Source organism: Crassostrea angulata, unplaced genomic scaffold (assembly GCF_025612915.1).
Source record: "Crassostrea angulata isolate pt1a10 unplaced genomic scaffold, ASM2561291v2 HiC_scaffold_257, whole genome shotgun sequence".
NCBI classification, from domain to species: Eukaryota; Metazoa; Mollusca; class Bivalvia; order Ostreida; family Ostreidae; genus Magallana; species Magallana angulata.
This window is the reverse complement of record NW_026441810.1, coordinates 190,787-217,844: the sequence shown is the minus strand read 5'-3', so window position 1 is coordinate 217,844 and position 27,058 is coordinate 190,787. Positions and strand designations below refer to the sequence as shown.

General features: G+C 37.3%; 1 protein-coding gene, 1 long non-coding RNA gene and 1 pseudogene across 2 annotated transcripts in view; 1 reads left to right on the top strand and 2 right to left on the bottom strand.

Annotated features, from left to right (window-relative positions):
- The window catches only part of LOC128169908 (uncharacterized), a 319,330-nt gene that overhangs the window by 188,840 nt on the left and 103,432 nt on the right, over nt 1-27,058 (bottom strand). The window lies entirely within an intron of this gene.
- Nucleotides 49-1,885, top strand: LOC128169909 (uncharacterized metal-dependent hydrolase HI_0454-like; annotated as a pseudogene).
- LOC128169911 (uncharacterized) lies at nt 4,311-12,644 on the bottom strand. Its single transcript, XR_008241626.1, has 3 exons — nt 11,513-12,644; nt 5,197-5,296; nt 4,311-4,570 (listed from the first exon to the last, which is right to left on the bottom strand). It is a non-coding gene; the product is annotated as an uncharacterized LOC128169911 (long non-coding RNA).

Sequence of the window (27,058 nt, the reverse complement as noted above, 5' to 3'; positions counted from 1 at the left end):
GTTGACTAGACGTTCTCCAGGCCTGTGCAGGAGGTGGTGAACAGGGTCTCACACTTTTTGGGACTTGACAGCCAAAGTAGTGGGCTGATTTCCGGGATAAGTCAATATCTCTGTGTTGAAAGGGGATTCAGCAGCCTGAAGAGGTGGGTCACCGTGTGCCAGTGAAAGCGGAGCTACCCACTAGTGATCCCCCTGCTAGTGATCCCCATGAGTTGCCTGGTAGTGGACTGTCATTGGCACCCTGGATGGATGCCAGCTCCATTTACAGGAGCAATGAATGCCACAGCCCTAGACAGCCGACCCTCCTAAGTGTCAGTCACCATTTCCAGAGGGTGCTTGGTTTATGGTATGAAGGAGGCCCGCATCCCAATGAGGTTAGAGAGTGGGTTGGTGATTGTGAAGGGGATCCACCCAAAGGAGGTGATAGAGCAACAAGGCTGATGTCGCGGCCACCATGAGTTTGTGCAATAGCAAGGGCTGGGCTGTTGGGGAGATAGGCTTGGACTACTCTGACAAAGAACATCACCCCCAGCAAAAGTTCATCCTTGCGGGATTTTCTGCAGAGTTGATCCATCCTCCAATATGGTGTTGCATCTGAAGGGTGCAGACAAGGACAGCTGCAGTTGAGTTCCCACCCAAGACTGCATAACCCTTTTAGATCGGTTGGGCGTGTCTATCCAGGCACCCATCTACCTGCACTGCTTTGTAGGGGGCCCAGCGCAGATCAAACTCTGGGTAGATACCGGGAGGCTGGTGTACTTTGGAGTGAGCGAAAGTGTCCATAGCATGTTGGATACCCAACAGGAAGGTGTTAGAGCTATTCCACAGGATCGAATACTAGTGGAGACCAACAGTCCATACCTGCCATGTGGGGTTGGCTGACCAAAGACGCCGAAACATATTGGAAAGGTCTACCAATTGGTTGCGACCGTAAGTGGAAAATCCGTGGAACACCTTGAAGAGGCGGTTGCAAAGAACTTCCGCACCTTCTTCGCTAAGCAGTTGGGCCACCGATACTGATTGTCTGTCCTTTTATATGCAGTGTATTCTCCCAGGATATTTTTACATTCTTTTAAGTTTGTTTCCAGCGAAGGGATCCCTATGGAAGAGAGAGCATGGACCGTCAGAAGAGACGAGAGGGCCTTGAATCATCGTGCTCCTATTCCGGACACCCATTGCCTGTGATTGATTGACAGTGACTTTTTATTTGGTCATGATTTATGAACTGTTAATATCTGTTTTTATAAGTAATGGTAAATCACAATGTTTTAGTTAATTACATTAGCACTGTCAATCATAGGGGTTTAAATTGTATTAATGTATATGTCATTACTTTTGTAATATCTGGGGTCAGGTTTTTGAAATCAGGGGGAGTGTGGTGATTTTGCCCACTATTATAAGTGCGGGGGCGAATTCATCAGGCACCGGATAAATTCGCCCATGCGCAGAGAGAAATAGAGAGAAATCCTGAAAATATTCCAGATAGATGTAATTGTTCAAAATATTGGATGTCTACCTGGTAAGTTGTTGATCATTCCTATCGGTTTCCCCGATTATCTCGCCATCAAAGTGGTGGGAAACACCATAAGCGTTTCCGAGAATATGGTCTGAAATTTAAGCCTCAGAAGTAAGAGCTATTCAAAACTAAGATTGACTTTTTTGGCAGAACCATCAGTGAGAGTGGAATAGAGATGGGAGACCAGTATATAGAGTCAGTATGGGACTGGCCCTCCAGGCCTTGAAAAGTTTTTAGGTTTTGCTAATTACCATCACAGTTTTATACCCCATTTCTCTTGCATTGCTGCCCGCTGTATGCAGTCACTAGGAAATGTGGTTTCCGTTGGAAGACAGAACAACAAAGTGCTTTTGAGAGTTTTAGAGCATTGATGACAGAACCTCCTGTGTTGACTATACCCAATAATCATGGTCAATGTATCAGACACTGATGCTTCGGACTACACAGTTGTAGGAGAGCTGAGTCAAATTCAGAACGGGAAAGAGAGAACTATAGACTATGGCAGTGCAGTGCTATCATCCGAGCAGCGCAGATATTGTACGACGCAGAAAGAGCTGTTGGCAGTTATCAAGTTTACTCGCCAGCAGCAACAGTTCTACTGGTGGCGAATGGTAAAGGACATAAAGCTGTATGTAAAGACATGTGCTCTCTGTGCGAAAAACAAGAGAGCTTCATTGCCAAATAGATCAGATATGAATCGTCATCAAGCTGGAAGCCCGATATAAAGAGTACATTTAGACTTTCTTGGACTTTCCCTCGCATGGAGCAGAGCAATGAGTATATTCTCATGATGGTAGACAACTTTACTAAGTAGGTTGAGGGTGTGCCAATTCCTTCACAAACCGTGGAAGTAACTGCGAGGGCAGCTATCAACGACTTTTTCTCAAGGTTCGGGGATCCCTTCCAGATCTTTACTGATCAAGGCCGTAACTTTAAGAGTGAGCTCTTTTGTGAGGTTTGTGAGATGCTGGGATTCCACAAGTCTAGAACAACTTCCTATAGGCCCTCTGGCGTAATAATCAACTAGAGTGCTATAATTGCACTTTGATGGACGCAGTTTGCTGTTATAAAGACAGTCAACCTAAAACTTGGGATAAGTATCTTGGTCCACTCGCAGTGGCATTGCAGTCAGCCATAAACCCTCACACAGGGTATACACCAAATAGACTTATGCTGGAAAGAGAGGTGAATGTACCAGCAACCTTGATGTACGGGCACCCTCTGAAGTCTTTTCAAAATGGGGAGGAGGGTGGGATAAACATGTATGTGCAGAAGTTAGAGCAGACCGTGCAAAAAGCACACGATGCCACCAAGCAGAAGTTGAAGTCTGCGCATAAATTTATGAAGACCGCACAAGACATCAGACTGTGTACATGTCCATTCAGGGTTGGCGATTTTGTATATTGGCGCCGCAATGCAGGGAAGAAAGTGGAGTCTAGCAGGGAAGAAAGTGGAGTCTATCTGGAAGGGTCCAGGTATAATTGTAAAGACCAAGTCAGATACTGTGTTCATAGTAAAGTAATGCAGAGAAGTTCGGACCATGCATCATGATAAATTGAGAAATGCGATGCTACAGAAATACCTCAGTGGCTCTATAACTATCAGAAGCAGGTCATTGATGAAGAGTCAAGCAGTGAGTCAGAGCATAACACACATGTACCAGTGCCGAAAAGTGTCAAGACATTGAAGTCTGTTTTGAAAAAGGCAGAATACACTGCAGTCTCACAGACTACTTCAAGTCAAACTATTGACTGAGGGCCTTACATTGGGACAAGGAGTAGAGCTAGAAATCACCAAGCAGTTACCAGTGAGTCTGTGAAGTTGCAAGATAGCAAGGGCACTAACAAGTTTAAGTATCAGAAAAGGAAAACTTACTGTTTGTGTAATCAGGGTAATCCCAAAGTTTGATGTTATTGTGTGAAGAGGGCAAGGACTGGTCTCATTCCAGGTTTGTTTGAATTTCTGATGACAAGGCCAGGACAAAGCTTAAATATTTGTTTGCCCTGAGTTTTTACCTGGTCCGTGAGATAGTAGGTTTCTCAAGTTGAGTGTTATGTTTTATGATGTGGAAAGGTACTCCACGGTGATGCAGGGTACTGTGTACTGTTTTGTTTGTCTTAGCATTGGTAGAGTGTACCAGATGCTTGTATGTACCTTGGGCTGCATTTGCAGATGAGTGTTTAGATATCCAGTGTACCAAGATGTACAAGGAGTCCATGTACCCATTAGCTGGTTAAAAATGTTGAGGAACATGGATCTTACTTGTTGCTACTCTGGTACATTGTAGTCCCTACCTTACTTGCAGTGCCGGAGTCTTGGACACTATGTCAAAAATTTGCAAAGTGCCTTCATCTTGGAAAAATGTCTGGTGTCTAGATACGGAGTGATGTATGTCATACAGAGTGGTGGATGTCATCGTTAAAAATTGTACCTCATAGTTAATGTCATCGTTGAATCTCTTGGTGGATGTCATCGTTGGACTTCGTTGTAGATGTCATCTTTGGACTTCGTGCTAAGGGAATACTATGTGGACTACCTGATGTGTTGGGGAAAATGGTGGAACTAGACAAGTCTGAGGGGCCAGGACAAGCAGGAGGTTGGACCAAGACGAATTAGATGCTAGAATCTGACTGTGAAGTTTGTGAACTGTGATGTTGACTGTGAAATCTGTGTTAGTATTTTTTAAAGACAAAAAAAAAACATGTAAAATGTTTTATTTTGTATGTTTTAGGTCCTAAACTATTAGGATTTAGATATTGTTTGTTTATTATAGTTTGCCCTATTGTTCGGGCTGGGATGCCCTCTTTTAAAATGGGGAGGAGTGTGGTGGTCCTGGTGATAGTTGGTACAAATTGCCTGGTTACCGCCTGAACTTGCTTACACGCACGATGACATATACATTGCCCTTCCTTTGCCTGTCTTGGAAGACACAAGACATGCTTTATTGCTCTGTGAATTGTACTATTCGTTTACTATTCTATATGTGGCGGTAATTGCTAATAAAGATCATATTACATACCCATAGTGTTTTCTTTCTGCGGCATCACCAGTGACCTGAAGAAATGGTAAGGGATAAACACTATAATATCATCAAAATGCCTTCAGCATTTATACCAAAATCTGCTGTTCACTTCTTAAAATCAAAGTTTTACAGCTCAGAGTTTGATTTTTTAAAATTTTATTTATGCATTTTGTGTTACAAATTTAAATTTTTGCTTGTTGTCAGGAAAATAAGAAGACTGTATTTTTTTCACTTCATTGAGACATGTTGATTTACAATTTTTTAAATCAAGCTAACCCACCGACATAGATTTAAAAAAAAAATTCTTTCAAAAATAATAAATAAAAAAAGATTAAAATAAAATTTTGAAAAGGTAACCAAATCTATAAAATGTGGAATTAATATATTTCATTTCAAAGATAAAATATTTGCAATATCTTAATATAAGCAAATTTCGGTGTAATATGTTACTGACATCTTGTGTATTTACGGGTATTAGTGATGCAGAAGATCTGTTTACAAAGTCTAAATGATTTCTGATAATCTGGTTCTGCAGAGAAGGTCAAAATTGTACAGATGGACGCTAGACAAAAGTTCTCAGAAAAGCTCACAAAAGCTTTCAGTTAAGGTGAACTAAAAAGAGCTAAATTATAGCATCATGCATTGAGAGAGAACTCACAGAATTTCCCAGACTGTGACAGTTTACTGGACTGGAACCAGCATGGGAAGGAAAAGTGAATCCTGGCATGGATCCATTCCATTTGATGTAAGATGAGCCACTACAACAGACACCGCAAAAGGTTGTATGAGGAAGTGAACAGATCCTAAGGGGACAGGACATAGAGCCACACATGTAGCTATAGCTGTTGGTCACTTTCATATACTACCTAGGAAGTTTATTTTTGCAAATGTAACATTGCAAAGAGTTCAGTAACAAGAGGCCCATGGGCCACATTGCTTACCTGAGTAACGACAGCCATTAACAAGAGGCCCAGGGGCCACATCGCTCACCTGAGCAACAATTGCCTTAATTCTGATCAAATTAGCATTACAGTATCAAAATATCTTGACAACTGAGTACAGTAGATCTTGCTAAAAAAAATTGAAAATCTGCCAATTTTTATCAACCTCTTATTTTTTGGTAAATACCAAGCCCCTTTTGTTGTTGTACCTGTAAGAAGATTTGTCTCTATTCCTATATACCCCCCCCCCCTCCCCCCATTTCATGGCCCCATTTTTCTCTAGGGAATCATGGTTTCATCAGACTTAAATCTGCATAACCTTTGCTTTCACACTAAGTACTGAGTTTTGAACCGAACACTTTCCCAGAATAGTTTTAAAGATTTTCTCTTCATATTCCTATGTAAAAATTCAAACCGCCATCACGGTCCTGCCCTACCACTAGGGACTGTGATTTTGCAAACTTGAATTTACACTACCCGAGGATGCCTCTACACAAGTTTAAACCCTTTCTGGCCAAAAATTCTTTAAAAAGAAGATTTTTAAAGATTTTCTCTATATATTCCTAAGTAAAAATTCATCCCCCATTGTGGCCTCACCCTACCCCTGGACTATTATTTAAACAAACTTGAATCTATACGATCTGGGGATGCTTCCACTCAAATTTGGGCTTTCCTGGCCTAATAATTTTGAGAAGAAGACTTTTAAAGATTTTCTCTATCTATAAAAATTCATCCCCCATTGTGACCCCGCCCTACCCCCAGGGACCATGATTTGAACAAACTTGAATCTACACTTCTTAAGGATGGTTACATGCCAATTTGAGATTTCTTGGCCAAATATTTTTGAGAAGAAGATTTTTAAAAGATTTTCTCAATATATTCCTATGTAAAACTTGATCTCCCAATTGTGGCCCCACCCTACCCCCGGGGATCATGATTTGAACAAACTTGAATCTACACTACCTGAGGATGCTTTAATTTCAATTTGAACTTTTCTGGCCTAATAGTTTTTGAGAAGATTTTTAAAGATTTTCTCTATATATTCTTATGTAAAACATGATCCCCCTATTGTGGCCCCACCCTACCCCCGGGAACCATGATTTGAACAAACTTGAATCTACACTATCTGAGGATGCTTCCACTCAAATTTGAGCTTTCCTGGCCTAATAGTTTTTGAGAAGACTTTGGCTCAGGTGAGCTAAAAAAGGTTAAGTTTACAATGCAATAAGTTGTTAAAGTTGGTTTCTGGAAGAAGAGACTATGAAAATTTTCTTAATAAATATTGAATTTTTTTTTAGTTTTTTAATCTTTAGTTTTTAAGATCTGTGTACAAACATAGAATTGTGAGCAAATCTCTGTATCTTGCTTATAATTCGAAGCTTAACACTCAAATATGGTTAGTAAATAGAAATTGTAAACAATTATATAAAACACAAGAAACATGCACTATAACAAATAAAGAACACAATTTATTTTTTCGAAATGAATCATATATATACATGTACATGTATATACCTACATATTTCCGACAGCGATATCAAACTCTATTTAAACTGAATAAACTCGAGAAAATGCCGAGCATCTCAACAAAACCTATTGCATTAATATACCATTACGCAAAATATAATGCCGAATTACCGATAGAATGAATTGTATTTCAGTACTTTTTTGATACATCAGATTTTGCTTAATTTGCGCAGGTAAACAGTTAACTGTTTGATTTACCGAAGTCTCTGTTTGATTTGATACGTAAAAATCACGAAATACAGACGATAGTTCCCAGGTTACAAAGCATAAATAATGAAAACGAAACGAAAATCAGAACAAGCTAACACCAACGTCATGTGTGAAAACTGTCAACGCATTGAAATATTTAGCCTCAATTTAATTCACAAAATCGGCACAAATACATTTTGCATGTTTCAAAACTCTCCCTTCATTCGCGAACTGTTGCACAACAAGCAAATTCATCATAGTCAGATCGACCCTTTTTCGTATAATGTCATGGCTGCTTTAAACAAAGAACCTCGTTTTAGATGTATGGAATACGAGTCTTGGTAAAATGGGTACGCAAACCTGGGCCGTGGCAAAATAAAAGCCGGGGCAGATCGGCAATCGTCAATTCCAAATACGCATTATTTTGCAGCAATATTTACAGCAAATACAAATATACTGGTCCATCAAATATCCTGAAATTTTAATGAGATTGGCAGATTAATAACTGCCAATCTTTTGTTTTGCCCAGGCCAAGTCTTGTCTACCCATTTTACCGAATGCCGAATCCGAAGCTATTAAACTGATTGAAACACGCCTTTCCTTTATTATTATTTTCGTAATAACTCAGATTTGAAACATAATTAGACCTTAATTTTTGCAATTTATATTTTCCTTCCCATAAGGATAATTTATGCTAAACAACGTTGAATTGGAATCAGTAGTTCTTGAGAAGAAGATTTTTTAAAATGCACCCCCCTTTTTTTACAGTTTCAAGGTTTTCTCTGTTTTGAATACAGATCTGACTTTTATTTCTGCAATTTATATTCGCCCTCCCATAAGGATGCTTTGTGCCAAATTTGGTTGAAATTGGATAAGCGGTTTTAGAGAAGAAGTTCAAAATGTAAAAAGTTTACAGACGGACAGACAGACGGACGGACGGACGGACGGACGGACGGACGACGGACAAAAAGTGATCAGAATAGCTCACTTGAGCTTTCAGCTCAGGTGAGCTAAAAATCAGTTTAAATTATGGAGTCAAACAAACTTTCTGAACAAGGTAGTAAAATAGACTTGAATCAGCACTACCTAAGGGTTATCCACACAAGATTCAGCTTGTCTGGTTGATTAGTTTTTGAGAAAAAGATTTTTTTAAAAGTTCAAACACAACACCCCCCCCCCCCCCCCAGCAATCCTACCCCACCTTTCCTACCAAGGATTATGATTTGAACAAACTTGAATCTTCCTACCTAAGGATGTTTCCTCACAAGTTACAAATTGTCTTGCCAGTTGGTTTTCGAAAAGATTTTTAAAGACTTTTCTCTATATAGATTCATATGTAAAAATTCAATCCCCCATTGTGATTCCTGACTCCACCCTTCCTGCAGAGATCATGATATGAACAACCTGAAAAAACACTTCCTAGGGATGCTTCCACACAAATTACAGCTTTTTTGGCCAATTGTTTATCTTTTATAATTTCTTTTTCAAAAACCCACAAATTTTTAATGATCTATTTTTGATGATTTTAAATCTTTGATGATTCTAAATGATCTCCCCTTTAAAAGGGACCTGGCTCTTCATTTGAACAAAATTTAAAATTTGATGCTTTAAGCCAAGTTTGGTTGAAATAGGCTCAGTGGTTCTAAGATTAGATAAAAATTAAAAGTGAAATATTTAAGCAACAACACCAACAGTGACAATGACAACGATGGACAAATTTTGATCTGAAAAGCTCGGCTCAGGTGAGGTAAGAATCACTTAAACTCTGACCCCAATCAGATAATAGACAATCGCAAGCAAGAATTTCCTCAGTCATGAATATGCACAATACTTTTAAATTTTGGTCATAAAATCAAATTAAAAAAGTCACATATTTGCAACTTTATTAGGGAAAAGAGTATCAATTCATTTCCCATATAACTCAATGTAACTAAACACCCCTGGCTAGTTAAGTATTTTACTTAAAGATGTATGTCTTTGGCCACATCTGAAAGTTCACCATCAAAAAACAAGAGGCCCATGGGGCCACATCGCTCACCTGAGCAACAATGGCGTTCAAAAGATATTGTTTCGTATGGTCCCTCGGATGTGAAGAAGAAAATTGTACCTCAATGTGCTCAATTCCTCAAATTAAAAACATTCAAAAATTTTATTTGTCTTCTCCATTATAATTAAATGACTGTTATTTACTTCGAGTACAAACCAGGATAATTTTCCGCTGTAATATTTTCTTAGGAATAGCGATAATTACTTTATCCCCACAACAGAAATGTGTCAGAACTATGGAAACTGTTTTAAAGATGTCGTTTTTATTAACCCGTGTCTGAAAAACTATCAAAATTGATGTAGATTTCACATTATTTATTGTATAAAGAGGGGGCCCCAGAGAGTAGGTTTATACAGAATATCATTCTTTATTTTGTTTGTACAAGTATTTAACATACTCTAATTCGACATATAGAATTTCCAATGTTCAACCAAAATTTCAGCGTCAATCGTAGAATTATAAGCAAGATGCATAGCTCACAGTTCGCCTAGGTTTGAGTCATATTTTTTCCACATGAGTTTATTACATTCAGCTTAAGATTTTTAACTTGGTATTTCCTATCCAGCATTTAAAATGGAAAAAAAGAATGGCCTAAGATTTTCCATTCTTTTATTCACTCAAGACCGGTTCAATGGTATTTGAGGTTCAAAATCAGTTTATACAAATGTACACAAACACAGTCAAGGATCACATGTACAGTAGGAGTAATAAAGACGAAATCAGCAATCGTCAATTCCAAATACGCATTATTTTGCAGCAATATTTACAGCAAATACAAATATACTGGTCCATCAAATATCCTGAAATTTTAATGAGATTGGCAGATTAATAACTGCCAATCTTTTGTTTTGCCCAGGCCAAGTCTTGTCTACCCATTTACCGGATGCCGAGCCCGATTGAAACACGCCTTTCCTTTATTATTATTTTCGCAATAACCCAGATTTGAAACAGAATTAGACCTTAATTTTTGCAATTTATATTTTCCTTCCCATAAGGATAATTTATGCTAAGCTACGTTGAATTGGAATCAGTAGTTCTTGAAAAGAAGATTTTCAAAATTGCACCCCCCTTTTTCTACAGTTTCAAGGTTTTCACCGCTTTGAATACAGATCGGACTTTTATTCCTGCAATCTATATTCGCCATCCCATAAAGATGCTTTGTGCTAAATTTGGTTGAAATTGGATAAGCGGTTTTAGAGAAGAAGTTCAAAATGTAAAAAGTTTAAAGAAGGACGGACAGACGGACGGACGGACAGATGGACAGACGGACGACGGACAAAAGGTGATCAGAAAAGCTCACTTGAGCTTTCAGCTCAGGTGAGCTAATTACTAGCAATATATAGGGTCACATGGCATTCATATGTCAAAATTGAGCTTGTTTACAACTTATCAAATTTAAACAGTGATAAATTTACTTTAAAATAAAAATTATTTCATTTATATATCTAGCACATCACCTAGCCCTATCTGTTTCTGCTCAGCTAAATCTTGTACAGTGGAGCCTCAGTTATCCGGACGCTTTCGTTCCCAAGTCCAATCGTCCGGATAGGTGAAGCATCCGGATATCTGAAATGTGTCTATCGTTGTCATGAATGATAATGTATTTGTATACAATGGCTCCCAGTGTTGATACTAGGTTTTTTGCCTTTCATACCATATAGCAACATATGCTAGAGTTGTCTGTTGATATGAACGTTTTTAGATATAAAGAACTTTATTTTATTATTTTGTCATGAAATATTAACCGGACAATAATGATAACCATATCTAGCTAAATTCTTTGTGTCTCAGTGTGGTATGTGTGTGATACACTGTTGTTCGCAATTTTCCAATTTTTGAAAGTGATTTGGGATGTCAGTGTGTTTATACAAGCTACTCATGAGGGTCTTGCACGTAAAAAAGGTGTGAAACTTAATTGACAGGGGAAATCTTTTGTACTGAGTATGGTATCATGAAATTTTACTGTCCTGTTAAATGAAGCAAGATTAGTAGTAAAACGATGTTTTGTGGTAAAAACAGACCGTCCAGATCCGGAACACAGAATTCCGGATAAATGAGAGAAAATAACGTATAAAAAAATCTGTTCCCAAATAAAATCGTCCGTAAACTGAAGCGTCCGGTTATCTGGCGTCCGGATATCTGAGGCCCCACTGTATTAACAATTCTAAGGTGTCAACATCCAAGTGCATTAGTACCCTCATTCTAATACTAATCATTTTACTCACCTCAGAATTTGTCAAATTTGACTTTTTCATTAACCTTATAAATACCTTATACATCATTGTGTATGAAACACAAGTCCGGGATTTTGATTTATATCTACGCTGTGCTCATCCGAGTATGAGACTCTCTCTCTCTCTCTCAGCAAGTACTGAAATGAATGTGGAATTACAGTGAGATCAAATGAATTGACTGCTTCTTATTAACTTTAACAAATCAAATACATGGACAATTTGAATAAATGTGTCTGTTATTATGTACTTAAGGTCAGACGACACGTTCCTCGAGAATCTTTTTTGTATCTCCTCGTAATAAAGAGTTCCAACAAAAATTTTTAATTTTATAATTACTTAAAAAATGATCAAAATATACTTGTATTTGGTTAGATGCCTAGATGGTCGAGTGGTTAGAACCGTGGCCGCTCTCTGCCAGAAGCGTAGAGGTTCTAGAGGTCGTGAGTTCAAAGCCCCGCCCCGCCCGAGATACAGTTCTATTTTAGAGAATTTAGCTGTGGTGTAGATGTATTTATTTTCATATCAGCAATTCAAGTGTATTTTCAAGAAGATTATATAGGAAATTGCATATTCTGGTATTTCGCAGAAATGCCTGGTAAGGTACCCTAATTTTTTGCAAGAAAGCTTGTCAAAGTAGTTGTAAACCATTAACAAATTCCTGGAAAAAGTTATCTAAAATTGAGGAACGTGTCGTCTGACCTTAAGGATGAAAAAAATTGAATAAGATTTTTCAATAAGAATGGATTCCATTCAGAATTTAAAACAAGAGGCCCATGGGCCACATCGCTCACCTGAGGAACAATAGGTATGATAAAATCAGCTTAATGGAGTCATAATACAAACTATCTGGACAATGTACAACAATACATGTAGATCCTGTAAAAATATAATCTATTTTCCCCCTGCATATTCTTATGTATATAATCATTAGTCCCTTTTCTAACAGGATGATTTTATAGTCATATCACATGTTGAGTATTGCAGTTCTCAAAAACATCCTTAACAATTGTTTATATATGGGATATAAACCTACATCAAACTCTGAACCTTCTTGTGAGCCGAAGAATTGTCCTGGGGCCAAAGTCTTAACATTTATATAGAATCATCTGGCTGATTAGTGTCTGAGAAGAAGATTTATAAAGATTTACTCTACATATTCCTATGTAAAACTTTGCCCCCCCCCCCCCCCATTGTGGCCCAACCCTACTCCCGGGGGTGTCATTATTTTCCCAACTTTGAAACTACACTACTTGAGGATACTTCCACACAAGTTTCAGCTTTCCTGGCTGATTAGTTTCTGAGAAGAAGATTTTTATAGATTTACTTTACATATTCCTATGTTAAAATTTGACCCCCCATTAAGGCCCCACCCTACACCCGGTAATCATGATTTTCACAACTTTGAATCTACACTACCTGAGGATGTTTCACACAAGTTTCAGCTTTCCTGGCTGATTAGTTTCTGAGAAGAAGATTTTTAAAGATTTACTCTATATATTACTTTGTGAATTTTCGACCTCCAATTGTGGCCCCACCCTACACCCAGGGGTCATGATTTTCCCAACTTTGAATCTACATTACCTGATGATGCTTCCACATAAGTTTCAGCTTTCCTTGCTGATTAGTTTCTGAGAAGAATAGTTTTAAAGATTTACTCTATATATTCCTATGTAAAACTTTGACCCCCCCCCCCCATGTGGCCCAACCCTACCCCAGGGGATCATGACTTTCACAACTTTGAATCTACACTACCTAAGGATGTTTCCACACAAGTTTTAGCTTTCCCAGCTGATCAGTTTCTGAGAAGAATATTTTAAAAGATTTACTCTATATATCCCTTTGTTAAACTATGACCCCCCCATTGTGGCCCCACCCTACCCCTGGGGTCATGATTTTCCCAACTTTGAATCTACACTACCTGAGGATGCTTCCACACAAGTTTCAGCTTTCCTGGCTTAATGGTTCTTTAGAAGAAGATTTTTGAAAATGTCTCAAAATTCTCATTAATTTCTGATTATCTCCCCTTTTAACTGGTATTACAGTAGTTTTGTAAAAGAAAGGTTCCACAATTTTGACATTTTATTACAGTTTAGTCATTGCAGTAATAAACAGAGCTGATAAACTGTAAAATTATTAGAAGGTAAAGAGAAGAACTAGGTACGGTCTCCTTAAGAATTGGCACGTTTTTTTTATGGGAAAAAATATATTGCGATTCCGATATGTTGTCCGCATATAATATAAAGAGGAGGTCATAATAACTTGTAATACCATGTTAGAATTGGCCCATTTATGCGCATGCGTAGGAAATGATCCATCAAAGTAATGGCGATATGCCATTTTATGGCCTTTTTACTGGTCAATCTGATGTAAATGAGTTAAATTGATCACCTCGACCTCGTCGCCCGGGATGATTTTCTGTACAAGAAGAATTAATTGCAACGTGTACATGTACTTATCCTGAAAGTTTCGTCCTGGGCGACATTGTCAGAAGGGTTCAAATATCAATTTTAGTTTTAGATAGTCGCTAATCGTAATGCAATTTGGAGTAACCACTTCTCGTATTTCGTCTATTGAAGCAAAAATGAGATCAAATTTCGGTCAAATTTCGGTCAATAATCATCCATTTTTTTTTGTGTAAGAGCATTTTTATCTGTTAATTAACACAATAATAAAAACACAATCCAGATAAAACCGAGCCATTCCGACGGAGGGGATGCCATTTTGGTTGTTATGGATGCTGTAAACAATGTTAATCACAAAAATGTTGAATGCCTTTTATGAACGGGGGAGGGGGGGGGTGTACTAGAATATAGAGCTGATGGGCATTATTAAACTTAAAACAAGGTATTATTTTATTTCGGAATAATTATTTTCCTCGGAATTCACCTTTTTCCTGATGGAATATTGTAATTGGCCCTAATAGCCTTAGTTACATGAAAAAAAAAATATAAATCCATGAGAAAGTGTGATTTTAGCAGTGGCAGGGGTAATGGAGAAAAATACATGATTTTCTATGCTCTGAATTTATATACCAGTATTTATCTTATTTATTTGTTTTAATTTATTCTATTTATTTGTTTTGTAATTGTTTGTTTGTTCTTTATTTGATAAATTTTCATTTGTATAAATCAGATTTGTACGACAAATCTCATAACATCTTCCGGTAGAAAAGGGGGGGGGGTTAGTTTTTCACTGAAAAACTAACCCCCTTAGTTTTTCAGTGAAAAGCTAACCCGCCCCCCCCCCCCCCCCCCCATTCGCGTAAAATCCAGCTGCCTTTCAATTTAGACATTAATATTTGATCTGTAATACGTAAATCATCTCCACAAGCTGTAAATTCGCCACTATAACATCGTAGATGTTGACTGGAAGCAACACTGCACTCCTCAAATCTAAACTTACAATGAAACGAAGTGAAGTAGCCTTTGTATGCGACAATGCTTGGCTAAAACGCGATGGCTACGGTCGAGACGTACATAATCCAAACTGCGGTCGCGGCAGTTAAGAAATTCACCGAATTCAGAGTTACAATAAAACATCAGAGCTATAAGCTGGACGTTATTTACATGACAAGTTCCAACAAGCACTGCATCCATTGCCACAGAAGATTTACCGCTCCGCGTCACTTCCGTGTTCGTGACGTCATATATTCTGTTTGCACTGAGAGTTGAAATTGATCGGCGGATCATGAATTCAGCCTGAAATATCTACGAACTTAAAATTGGATACATCTTATCAGTCCCTGGCGACATGAAAATAAATATAATTTCAGCGGGGTTTACATGCTAAGTGTTTACACATTACTTAAGTAGAAATACTAACGTAACAAGTATATTTCTCATATTTTACAGGTACATGTACTCTAACAGTACGGTATATAAATAACGTATATATCTTGAACAGGTATTTATATGTGTTGTTCAAGTTGTATTCATTAATTTGAATTTTTAATTACCATATTATATCAGTTTCTGCATGTGATTACAGTACAAGCAGTACGGGTTTTTTTTTACTATACTACATGTATAATAAGCATCTCTAACATTATAGGAATGATGGACGTTTTGAATGCATGTTTCTTCTTTAGTCAAACTACACAAATAAGCAGTGGTTTGTAACCTGTTTAACCTGTTGGGTTCATCATTTCTTTTTAAAAAAATTTCCATAATAATCAATATTATTTTAATATCTACTGACAATACTTGAAATACCACGTTTCTAATATAATGCATTCTTGACGCAGTACGTTGAATCACACAATGCATTAGCGTGATCGTAATATTCATTCATTTTAATTTTATATTTGTAACATGCAGATATTAAAATTATATTGGAAAAAAAACTCACAATGATTTCTATGGAAGTCTGCGATGTACGTTGTTATGAGTTGTGATAGAATTATGGGCTCATTGTAAATCTTCATTTTAATATTCCTTTTTTTTTTATTTCCATAGCTGGAGACGTTTCCCATCACCTAAGTAGAATGCTGAGTCAGTGGTCTGGCAGAAACTAAAGAGTTCTCTTCAAAATACTAATTCAAAGTTTTGAAGTTTCAGGATCCGCCCATGAATATTTCTGCCAACTAAAGTGCCGATTTTAGTGTGCAAGTCTTCCAAAACTTCTTCAAACTGACGTATAGCCTACTGTTACGTCACGAAGCTAGAACTGGAGATGTTCAGAGGCATTTGCGAGCACCGGTTGCAAGGCAGAGAGAGAGAGAGAGAGAGAGAGAGAGAGAGAGAGAGAGAGAGAGAGAATATTAAATGATTTTTATGCATGCATACATTTATTTTCAGAACTATGATAAAGCATGTTAAACGGCATATATATGTACATACATGTGAATGCATGAAACATACGTACATGACTGAAGAAGATTGAATATTAAAGATCACCGGTTGCAGAGAGAGAGAGAGCGAGAGAGAGAGAGAGAGAGAGAGAGAGAGAGACAGACAGACAGAGAGACAGCGAGAGAGAATCAATGATTTTTATGCATGTGTACATTTATTTTCAGAATTATAATAATGACTGTGATTCCCCCATGCACGAGGAAGATAATCTTTGCTAGCCAAGGGTTTTAGATACTTTACGTTCCTCATAAACTTTAAAGCTACAGTGAACATGAAAGAAGATCGACTGAATTAAAATTAACAGAAAACATAAATATTATGGACACTGCTTGCACAGAGAATGAGAGAGAGAGAGAGAGAGAGAGAGAGAATGCCATTAAAAAAAACAATTATTTTTTAAACAAGTAATGCATGTAGTTTTCCAAAAAGCTTGCCTGACAAATGAAAATTGTTTCATAGGAAAGATGTACAAATTAGGCTATCTTTTAAAAAAAAATATTTTTTTTAATTTTTGCTGCTGTTCATAAATTCATAAATGGAACGTGTATAATCAAGAATCAATTTAAATACATTTATTTTTTTTCATCTAGTGCACGTACTACAATATATGGAAATATTCGCCCCGTTTTATTTTCGCCCATTTCGCCCCGTTGTCAGCGGGCAAATTTAAGACTAGGCAAATTCAAATGTCTCAAAATATCCCAGTCTCTTTAAGCATAACTTTGGGCGGGCGATTTCAAGACGGGGCGAAACCGTTTTCAACTGAATAAGGGCGAAAATATACAGTACAATAATTTGACTATAAGCTTGTAATGTGGATCTGGGCATTCTTTCCACATATTTCAACCGCTATTTATTATAATCATGATTATATTGTTGTTGAATGTGTATGCCTCTTGATGACCCTTTAATTGGTGAATAAACAAACATAGATTTTTAGAATTTTATTATTTCAAATTATTTTAGGATTGTTCATGTATCAAAAAATTGTAGGCATGACAGCAGAAGAGAAAACAGACAAAATTTATATTTTATTTGCTAAATAAAGATGCAAAACCAAAGGCCATTTTTGTCATTTTCAACCATAGGAATTTTTTTTGTTTTCAAATAAAGCTACATGTGTACACGCGGTATTCTCACGATCCCAATTTGGACTCGTCCACTAATGTGATATTAATTTATTATGGCGCGAAGTTCCATTAACATGTACTTTCACCATCTGCCTTTCACCGAAAGGATTAGATTATCGATGCCTTGAATGAACTCATTAATGAGCCCATCAATAACTATTGGGGGAGGGGGTCAAAGAAAGAAGATGGGGCAATAAGAGGGCGCAAATGCCCATTTGGTTTAGTATTGAAACAGAATTTTGAATTTTTTGAGTCAACTGTATGAATTAAAATAGTGATGCACACTACTAGTTATTGTTTAATGTACATTTAGTATGACACGTACATGTAAATTAATTTTTTTTTTTTATAATTAATGATATTGAACAATTGATCAACAAATCGGGACAAGCCCCGCTTCAGCGAATCAGTTCCTCCAGAAAATATTCCAGCTTTAGGAATATATATTTATTTTAATCCGAACTGATTATTTTTTGTTGATAATGATACAGCAAACTACATTGAAGCGTTTAAAAGTAGCTAACTCCACAAAAGTTTCTACGTAATGTTTTGACTGACCTTTTCCAATCAGATCATAGCTGGGCGGAGTTGAGACCTTAACTTGAGAGAGAGAGAGAGAGAGAGAGAGAGAGAGAGAGAGAGAGAGAGAGAGAGAGAGAGAGAGAGAGAGAGAGAGAGAGAGAGAGAGAGAGAGAGTTAACTGGTTAATGGAGTAAATTATAGCATAGATGAGGCAGATGAGCGAAGTATCTGTCAACAATAGTTATAAAGTGACAAATCAAGGTCTAGTATATCTTTTTTAATTTATGAAACTTTGAAGACAACGATGTCTATATATAGATAATGTGAGGAGGTAATGTCAGACATCGAAGACTACGAATATTTAAGAAATTGTTTTTATTACAAGTGTTACCGTTAGTACTCTAATGAAAGTTTGCCGAATCTTCCTGGAATTAAACATAGGTTGTACATTTACTTTGTATAAAACTTTCTTCTTGGTTACTCAGTCTGAAACATTCTTTACCTTAGGACGAATTTGTCCGCCATTGTTTTACTTTTCCATAAAGCATCCGCCTTCGTTGCCTTTCCTTTACACTACATCTAAATTCATCATGTTCATATAAGTGATCATTCGTTCGCATTTCAAAATATTTAATGTCCATATTCTCGGACTCCATGCTAAGAAATTTAGTTGGTTAGGTACGTCATTCTTATCCATGTACATGTTGTCGACGGCGCGCGGCCAAAGAAATTTTCACAATAGTTCTTTAAAACGCTTTAAAGTTATACCAATATATGATATATATGTAATTTTTATAAACAGACCTTAATTAATTTGTTTGCAAGTTTATAACTAATGATTATTCATGCGCGGATCTAGAGGGGGGGTCGGGGGGGTCCCGACCCCCCCTGGAAAATGAAAATTTATTGAATTTACATAGTAAAATTATCACGAAAATATGCCTCGGACCCCCCCCCCCCCCCCCCCCCCTGGCAAACACAATTATCCTTCGGACCCCCCCTGGAAAAATTTTCTGGATCCGCGCATGATTATTCCTTCATCATAATTTACTCAATTCACTCTCTCTCTCTCTCTCTCTCTCTCTCTCTCTCTCTCTCTCTCTCTCTCTCCCATTCAAATCACGAGAGGCAATGTCTTAACTCCGCCCAGCTACGTACTTGCATTCTACCATAATATACGACATCCCTGTGAATGTTATTGTCATTTAAATTTTAGACCACGTGTTTTTAATCGACCCTTTCATTTTCGCAGTAAAAATCGTGCCTTTTGTTTATAGCCTACAGTATGGACTTGTTATCAAATATAAAATCTCGAGGTTTATTGATTTTAAACTTTATCTCCATTAATTGGTGGATAAAATATGTTCTAGAAATAAATGTGACAATAAAAAAAGCAATAGTTTTTTCTGCTGTTGCAAAATTTAACATGCTTAGTAGAGACCCCCCCCCCCTAAGGTTTTTTTTTTCCATCCGCGCCTGACTTAGTAATCAGGCACGTAGCATCAGGGGGGGGGGGGGGCAGGCCCCCCCCACTTTTTTTCGCAGCAACAAATTTTTTAAAATTTACATATAAAAAATTGAATTATCATGGAGTTGCCCCCCCCCCCCCCCCCACTTTTATGGGACTATGTAAGAAATTGATATGAAGATAAGGAAATGAGGAGTGAAGTTGAAGTTATAAACTTCATACTACCCCCCCCCCCCCCCCCCCCCCCCCGGATTAGGATTTTGAAAATTTTGGGAAACTTTAAATTTGGCTTTTTTTTTTTTTGCTTGTCAAGAATTTTTGGATGAGTCTGCCCCCCCCCCCCACTTTAAAAAACGATGCTACGTGCCTGGTAATGGCATCAATAGTGAAACATAATATACTATTTTATGCAGAATGTTTCTTGAAAATGTCTTGATGGTATTGCACACAACAAGCATCAAACATGGCTATGATTTTTTTAAGTAACCTAAAGGCTAATGATTATATTTTCAACCACTCTACACGTGGTTCAGCACGACCGATAACTCTATTCTGAATATCATCGTTTAATTTGAATAACCGCTAGATGGTGAAAAAAAACCATATCTTGAAAGATTTTCATGTTTTAACATATAATCAAAGTAGGATATGATATGAAAAACAACCAGAACCTACGTATTTGAGAATATTATCCGAACACATATACTTCCGCTCGAAATTTCAAAGGAACTGAACAAATATCGGTGAAGTCTCGTAAACTTTCATTCAAGAACCTCTGGATTTATTATATACTTAACAACGATAGAGAAAACATCCCGAACACATTCGCAGGGGTGCACAATAGGCAACAATTTGTAGCGGTGACACCCCCCCCCCCTTCCACCAGGATTACACTTATACATGGTGAACCTCCCGTTTACTTGAATACTAAATGTTGCTAATTATATCATTGTGCCATATGATAAATATTAATCTTTCTTACGTAAAATATTAATATTGCTAGCTCACATTGTCTGCACCGTTTTGGAGAATGCAACTTTCAAACCTTAAATATGCCTGATGTCTAGACGTCAGGCCAATTGCGTCATGCAGGCAAAAAGCACGAGAGCTCACTTTCAGACCCCCCCCCCCCTAAAAATAATGTGAGTCAATTCTTCAAACCCATGCAGCCAATCGATCCTCTATTTTATTTTACTTCTACAAAAGTATTTTATTTTCTTCCAGATATGCAGCTTAAATTGCCTCTCTAATGTCAAATATGAGAGGGGACTTGATGTAAAAGTTAGCTTTTTTCTAATCTGTTAAGAAAACCAGGATTGTATTATTTAGAGAGCTCTATCATTGACAACCATTCAAACATTAGTTTATACATAAATTTACTAATACATAAATATATGTGTACTATTAGATACTGGTATATAGCTGAATAACCAATAATTGCATGTACAATTTAGATAACAGTCTCATCGGAAAGATTAATTCTGCACACCTTTAAAGGGCTGTATATAAATAAATCACATAAACATAAAGCCATCTTGGGATTTTTGACGACTGGAGCGGATCCTTAAAGTTCAGAAAGGACCGAGGATTCAATTGGGTCTTCGTCGAACACACCATCATGCTCTTCTCTTTCCACCTGATAATGATGTCAGCATTGCATGTCAGTTTTGCATCACCAGCTACTTTACATATCTATATATGTGTACACTGGTGATATGTACGTATCTGTGCGATAAACCGTATGCATGGGAGTTTTTATATCGAAAGGATACTGCGGACTTCTTCCTCATCGGTAGATTGTTCATTGAATTTCTCAGTTTAATTATTATGTGTTAACGTTACGCCGCCCCAATAATTTTGCCATTTTTTTTAGAATAAATTTTATAGCAGCGGTCTGTGTTTACCCCCACCCCGCACCCCCACCCCCACCTCCTTTATCGATCAAATTCACCGCCCCAATAAGAAATGCATTTAGATGAACCTGCGTTATACGTACGCATTCAAACATTAATCTGTGCACGCTCAAGTTGATCGAGTTACATGATCAAAATTTAAAGAATATATATATAATTTTGTTGTGCGTGCATATAAAGACAGGTGCGCTTTCCTATCCATAGTCCCAGTATTCGTGTACACTATATAAGAATTTTCCTTACATTGACGGACAGCAAGATCCTTCGTAATACTTGTACAGGCCTTCGAAGGTGCGATTATGTTGCATTTTTACCGGGTAGAAAATCTCAGGTCAGGTGGTAAATCTCACTCAGGTGGGGGGGGGGGGGGGGGGGGGGGTTAACGCTGCTAATCTCTATACACAGGAAGGAAATTAATACACAGGAAATAAATAAATTGTCAGAACTGATCTTAATTGGAATAACCTATTGTTCTTAATGTCTGTATGACGCGATTTTATACGGAAATGAATCAGTCCAATCTAACAGCTGAACTGTACGTTCTACATCGAAGTCTGTGTCGTCCAAATTTTCTCTAAACAGACGTGCGTAAAGCACAAGTGAATAAATGCAGTAAATTAATTCTGCTTAAAAAAATATAGCTCAGCACATTGTACTTAATTTCAAAAAATTATTGTAAAAGAAAACAATGCGATCCATAAGAATCTGGAATGAAAAGGCAGCCATGTTACGATGACGATGGAGTTGTTTACCAACTCGTGCACCAAGTTCCATAGCCTGTATTACCAGTAAATAAAGCTTTAGTAGCTCATACGTTTGTTTTGATAAGAAAATTTAATATGTTTTGAAGCTGCTCATCTTTGGGAATTTATTAGGTCGCACAAATTAAAATATGGTGTAATTTCTATTACTAAATGAAAAGTCCCGATCGGAATAATTAAATTGGGTGTAATGTTTATTATATCTAAAACAATTGAGCGTTCACTCCAGATGCCCCTGTTTTAAACCACAAAAGACAATGGCGAGAAAAGTGTTGTAGTTGTAATAGGATAAAAAGCTTTATTTATTTACCTTTTTTGATGTTTTTGTTTTGTTTTGTTTTTTGGGGTTTTTTTGGTCAAGATTTCGGATGTTTGCCGGTTTGCCATTTGTCAACTCTTCATTTACTAGCAGCAAAAAACACGTACATCCCGCAAGGTACATGTACTATTAGACTTTGTATTTAAGTTACACATGCGTTTGAAATCAAGCCCGGTCTCCCCCCCCCCCCCCTTTCCTCCGGAAACAACATCAAAAATTCAAATGACCTCGCAGTGTTACAAAACTGGGATAGTCAGATATATCATACATTTTTGTTTAATCTCATAAAAAATCAGCTCCTGTCCCGGGCATCTTCGCCAGCCAAGGGTTTTCGGTCCACTTTGCTCCCCATAAACCCTTGGCGGATTTCATTACGAAAACTCGGTGACAAGCTCCGTTTTATGATTGGCTGCAGCTGCGAGTAGCTGATCCAATCGCAGTGCTTGTAAATATAAACTTTAAAAGAAAACACATGTGTGATCTTTGGTAAAACATTCGGTGCTTTTAACAAGTTGAGGCACAAGTTCTCGAGTACAGTGCCTCCCCAACGATGGTCAAACCAGATCGCTTTAAAAACCTATATATTTTACTGGGATTATACATAGTTCTGCAAACTTGTCAAGGCTCGCGTAAATGCATGGGAAGTAAACATGGCGAATGTAGAAGTTGCCTATCCTAGTATATTCGTTCCTGCTTATGGTTATTGCTTTTAAAGGTTCAATGAGCTCTGTTTTATTTTATTTGTTTGGTTCACATTATTCACGACAACGATACCTGGTTTTATGACATAAAAGCTTTCATATTAATCGGCGACTTTTTCACTCCCGGTACAGATCCTTACAAAACACTACGAATAAAACATTCCGTGCTTTCCCATGGTTATAACTTAATTCGTATTTAATAGCATCGTTAATTATGTTCCGATATTCGGTAGTCAACATCTTTTCAAGTTGTATTAATGCCGTAGTGTATATAAAATCCGTTGTTTAATTCGATTAAAATGTAAATATGCAAGGGGCGCAACTCAAGTTGCTCGCTAGATAGCGCCACCACATCACCGAGTTTTTGTAATGAAATCCGCCAAGGGTTTATGGGGAGCAAAGTGGACCGAAAACCCTTGGCTAGCGAAGATGGTCCCGGGAGGAAACGCCCTAAATTCAACTCGGCATCTATCTGTTAGTTTAGCAGTCATCTATGTAGCACAATGGATATATACATGTAACTTTTGACCCACAAGTCCCGTGTTTGGAATATAGCAGGGACCTTTTTTTAACCATCAATCTTATTAAAATAATTATAAGACTTGTATATAACCGCTTTTAATAAATTTTAAACAGTTGATATCCCCTCCTAAAAAAATAAATGGGTAGACCTTTATCTGTCAATCAACCACATGATATAATTCCATTTTTATGTATCACCGGGAAAAATAAGGTATTTCTATCAAACCCAAAAAAATCCGAAGCCTAGGTCCCGACTGATGAAAGTGGAATTAATGGGTTTTTTCCTCAGTGGTACAATGTGATATTGGTATACATATCTGAAGGTCTGTAACTTTCGGTCTTAAAATTCCGATCCTTCAACCGAATTGTTTTTAGATCGGAAGATACAGACCTGCAGCTTATACCGGTTTAACAAATAAAGGAGTTTAGACAAAATGCCTTTAATTACAGTGCATCGAAATTGCATTTCATATTGATAATCTCTATAAAATATAAAAATTTGGGTTTACATGCAAAACTTTTCCCACAGGTGAAGAGGATTCTTACCTTATTCAATAATCCTAACACGTCACTTTCCAGTGGCGTCGGAAGCAAATTGAAAGGGGGGGGGGGGGGGCTAGACCTATCATCAAAAATCTTGACAAGCAAAACGGAAAAAAGGCAAATTCCCCAAATCATGACATGTGTGTGTGTGTGTGTGGAGGTAGGGGGGGGGGGGGGTACCGATACCTTCAATCTTCAATATCACTCTTAAATTTCCTTATTTTCATTTCAAATTCTAATAGATACTCCCCCCCAAAATTGGAAGGGGGGGGGGCAACTTCGTGATACTTCATTTTTTTTTTATATGTAAATTAAAGAAAAATGATGTTTGCTGCGAGAAAAGTTGGGGGGAGGGGGGGACTGGCCTGACCCCCCCCCCCCCCCCCCCCGACGTTTCCGACGCCTTTGCTTTCTACTGTGTTTAAGCTGCTTATCCTGGTATATTTGCCTGCTTTGGATCCCTGCTCTAGTCATGTCACTAGATTTGAAGAGTATAAGTAAAAATATACGTTATTAAAATATGACGGGTTTTTCCCCTGAAAGGTCAGCTCAGTGTGGTAGAACATAAATAAAAAATACGTTATTCAAATCTTGTTTTAAGTGGTGCCCACCGATGGTCTAGGTAAGAATCTCAATGAAAGCTCATGTTTTGTTTTGTTGTTGTTTTTTAAATAGAAAAAATTCACAAGAAGATTTTGCATTGCAAGTGACTTCAAAAGTACCCGGATAAAAAACTTCGATTATTGTGTAAGGTGTTTTAAGTGTCTTTGAATGGCAAAAATGTATTCTTTATTTAATTCTAGACAGGAAGGGGGTGGGTGGGGGGGGGAGCGGGGGGGGGGGGGGGTAATCACTCATTTGCTACAGTCAGACCGGTATGACACTTATCACACAATGTCATGGAAATGAAATCTGATTTTATGCGTATTTGCAGTTTACGGGATTGAAATCTATTAAAAGCATGTTAAGACTATAAACCTAAAAGTGATTGATTTCTTTTTTATGAAAGATCCAGTAAAAATTCATCTTTTTTAAGAATCTACATAGCACATCATACACGTACATATTTTAAGGTCCAAATTCAACTAGCGTTTTCCTTTTCAACGAATCTGTTTCCTGTGAATTTAATTTTTATTTAATATTCAATCTTCTTCAGTCATGAACGTATGTTTCATGCATTCACATGTATGTACATGTACATATATATGCCGTTTAACATGCTTTATCATAGTTCTGAAAATAAATGTATGCATGCATAAAAATCATTTAATATTCTCTCTCTCTCTCTCTCTCTCTCTCTCTCTCTCTCTCTCTCTCTCTCTTGCAACCGGTGCTCGCAAATGCCTCTGAACATCTCCAGTTCTAGCTTCGTGACGTAACAGTAGGCTATACGTCAGTTTGAAGAAGTTTTGGAAGACTTGCACACTAAAATCGGCACTTTAGTTGGCAGAAATATTCATGGGCGGATCCTGAAACTTCAAAACTTTGAATTAGTATTTTGAAGAGAACTCTTTAGTTTCTGCCAGACCACTGACTCAGCATTCTACTTAGGTGATGGGAAACGTCTCCAGCTATGGAAATAAAAAAAAAAAGGAATATTAAAATGAAGATTTACAATGAGCCCATAATTCTATCACAACTCATAACAACGTACATCGCAGACTTCCATAGAAATCATTGTGGGTTTTTTTTCCAATATAATTTTAATATCTGCATGTTACAAATATAAAATTAAAATGAATGAATATTACGATCACGCTAATGCATTGTGTGATTCAACGTACTGCGTCAAGAATGCATTATATTAGAAACGTGGTATTTCAAGTATTGTCAGTAGATATTAAAATAATATTGATTATTATGGAAATTTTTTTAAAAAGAAATGATGAACCCAACAGGTTAAACAGGTTACAAACCACTGCTTATTTGTGTAGTTTGACTAAAGAAGAAACATGCATTCAAAACGTCCATCATTCCTATAATGTTAGAGATGCTTATTATACATGTAGTATAGTAAAAAAAAACCCGTACTGCTTGTACTGTAATCACATGCAGAAACTGATATAATATGGTAATTAAAAATTCAAATTAATGAATACAACTTGAACAACACATATAAATACCTGTTCAAGATATATACGTTATTTATATACCGTACTGTTAGAGTACATGTACCTGTAAAATATGAGAAATATACTTGTTACGTTAGTATTTCTACTTAAGTAATGTGTAAACACTTAGCATGTAAACCCCGCTGAAATTATATTTATTTTCATGTCGCCAGGGACTGATAAGATGTATCCAATTTTAAGTTCGTAGATATTTCAGGCTGAATTCATGATCCGCCGATCAATTTCAACTCTCAGTGCAAACAGAATATATGACGTCACGAACACGGAAGTGACGCGGAGCGGTAAATCTTCTGTGGCAATGGATGCAGTGCTTGTTGGAACTTGTCATGTAAATAACGTCCAGCTTATAGCTCTGATGTTTTATTGTAACTCGGAATTCGGTGAATTTCTTAACTGCCGCGACCGCAGTTTGGATTATGTACGTCTCGACCGTAGCCATCGCGGTTTAGCCAAGCATTGTCGCATACAAAGGCTACTTCACTTCGTTTCATTGTAAGTTTAGATTTGAGGAGTGCAGTGTTGCTTCCAGTCAACATCTACGATGTTATAGTGGCGAATTTACAGCTTGTGGAGATGATTTACGTATTACAGATCAAATAATATGTAAACGGTGTGACCGTTGGATCGAGCGCAGATTTAACACAGTGCAGATAAAATCTATTTAAAACGCAAAAAGTAGGATCCGCCAGCATGGTTGCCTACTCAAATCATTCGTCAAAGT